Below are 2,644 nucleotides of genomic sequence, written 5' to 3'. Positions count from 1 at the left end.
TGCATTTTCGTGGCAAAACGAGGCTAAATTGATTGTATTCAATGACCAAGCATCAAGGAGAGACAAGACTAGAAGGCCTTTGTACATAGCATAGTAGAAGAGCAATGTTGAGAAAAGGATCCTTGAGTCCCCAAGGAAATCCCCAAGGAATTCATGGAGAAAAGGGAAGAAAAGAAGAAGAATTGACGCTGCCAGACAATCCGAACGGATTGTACACAATCCGCCCGTCCGTCCAGCCCAATCCGAGCGTCCCTCAAAGGAATCCGCTCGGATTCCCCCTCGCCAATCCGAGCGTCTTGCCCAAGGATCCGCTCGGATTCCTCAGCCCAGATCCGGCCGTCCCGACTCCCATCCGCACGGATTTCAGTACAGCACGTTTTCATTCTTCAAAGCTACGATTAGAGAAGCCCTTCTCTCAGAAAATACCCGAGTCTCCTTGCTCAACTTAAAAAGTGTAATTACTAGTTTAGCCCTTAGTTAACCCTAATGCATCCTCCCTAATTTTCACTATAAATACCCCATTAGTCTAATTAGAGGGGCATGTTTTTATTATCAATAATTAGTGTAGTTAATATCAATCAAATCTCTCTTCAATATTGTAATCAAGTATTAATCAAGTTTTAATCCAAGTTTTAGTCCTTTAATCTCTCTCTTGTTCTTACTTTATTTTGGGTAATTGAAGATTATTTGGGTTATTATTGGGAGATTGACAACCTCTCAATCTAGGATTCAAGTACTTCTATTATTCTTGCTTTATTATTGGAATCATTAGTAGGTATAATCTCTTAATCCCTTTTTAATTATTGCTAATTACTTTCATTTATTCATCATGTTTCATTATGTTAGTATGATTGACAACCTTTCTAGCATGATCAATATGATAATGAGTGAGTAGTCTCTTAGCTAGGGTTTAATGGGTGATTAGGGGAAACCAACATGGGGAATGATTCATGCTTAAATTAATATGCTTTCATATCTTATTTGCTTGCTTGTCTTGATCTTAATACATGCACATGTTATATTTGATGAAATGCTAAGCCTATGAATCCTTGCATTTACTATCATCTTCTATCCTTTCAACTTGACTTGTAAGACATAACCCAACTCGAGTCTTGTTAGACCATGCATGTGTTGAGTAGGAAAGATTAAGTCGACTTGTAGGTGTTGTACAATCTATTCGATTCTACTCCGGACCCAAACTTTCCTAGGATTGTAAGATATAACCCAACTCAATCCATCACAACAATAATTGCTTGCTTATAATTTGAGAACATGTTCGTATGATCATATCCCATGAATCCCCTATGAACCCATGACACCCTAGTGCTTTTAATCAATTGTTTACACCCCTTATTTTATTCATCTTGCTAGTTTATTTTCATTTCTATTTTAGTTTAGTAACCTTCTACATCAACCCAATTTGTGACACCCCTTAGACACTACTAGTTACAATAGAATTCTCATTTCAATACCCGTCCCTTGGGATCCGACCTTTACTTGCCTCTTTACTAATTGTAGAGTTGTTTGTGAAGTATAAATTGTGTTTTGTATCGACCATTGACCAACGACCACATATGCTTAATTGTGAACACGAAATGGCATCGATCAAAAATGGCGCCGTTGCCGGGGACGGTGTTTAATTGATTTAAGATTTCTTTTATTGTTTTTAGTTGTGTCTTTTTCACCTTGGGGAAGTAAAACTCCTCAAGGTTCGTTCTAATTGTTTTCGAGTTGTTTGATATTTTGCATGTCTAGAAGGTTACAAAGAGATTTGTTACCTTTTGACCGTGAAATCGAAAGAACCTTGACGAATAATAGGAGACTTGTTAGGAGGAATTTGGGAGGTGTTGGTGAAGTTGTTCAACCCACTAGTGAGTTTGTCAATCCTTTCGCAATAGAAGGAGAAGAAAACCCATTAAACAATACCACACAAAATCCACCTACAATGCCTAAATTCTCGTCACACTCTATACCCACCGAGGAGGATCTACCAAATGGTACTCCTACACCACAACATCTCACCGGTAATTTTATTGCCAAGTCCGCCTTCATCCAACTAGTAGAGAGGAGCCAATTCGGGGGAATGCCTAGTGAGGACCCTCATTCTCATATGGAAACCTTTTGCGATTATTGTGAAGCTATCTCTCAAACGGGCGTGACTCAAGACCAAATAAGATGGGTCTTATTTCCTTTTTCGTTAATCGGCACCGCAAAGCAATGGTTGAAGGGCCTTGATAAGGCCACCCTTGGAATAGATTCTTGGAAGAAGTTAGCTCTAGCCTTCTACAAAAAATTCTACCCACCGGAGAAGACTAACATGCTAAGAGCTCAAATTACGGGTTTTAAGCAAAGGGATGAAGAATCTTTGTATGAAGCTTGGGAGCGGTTCAAAGGTATTTGTCGCTCATGTCCTCACCATGGACTTAGCGAATGGTTTTTAGTGCAACAATTTTGGAATGGTTTATATGAAGATTCAAGGAACATTCTCAATATGGGATCAAATGGAATGTTCACCGAAGTTGATGACAATCAAACATGGAACAAGATTGAGGAAATGGCGGTCCATAATTCACAATATAGTAGACCTCGCAAGGCTACTAGAGGAGGAAAGTATGAAGTGGACTCCGTTACTCAATTGGGTGCT

General features: G+C 39.1%; 1 non-coding gene across 1 annotated transcript; it reads right to left on the bottom strand.

Annotated features, from left to right (window-relative positions):
• Positions 1-2,317: 2,317 nt before the first annotated feature.
• Positions 2,318-2,424, bottom strand: LOC141593510 (small nucleolar RNA R71). Its single transcript, XR_012521589.1, has one exon. It is a non-coding gene; the product is annotated as a small nucleolar RNA R71 (small nucleolar RNA).
• Between the last annotated feature and the right edge of the window lie 220 nt (positions 2,425-2,644).

Source organism: Silene latifolia, chromosome 7 (genome assembly GCF_048544455.1).
Source record: "Silene latifolia isolate original U9 population chromosome 7, ASM4854445v1, whole genome shotgun sequence".
Taxonomy (NCBI): domain Eukaryota; kingdom Viridiplantae; phylum Streptophyta; class Magnoliopsida; order Caryophyllales; family Caryophyllaceae; genus Silene; species Silene latifolia.
The sequence above is the reverse complement of the archived record's forward strand: the minus strand, read 5'-3'. Positions and strand labels throughout refer to the sequence as shown.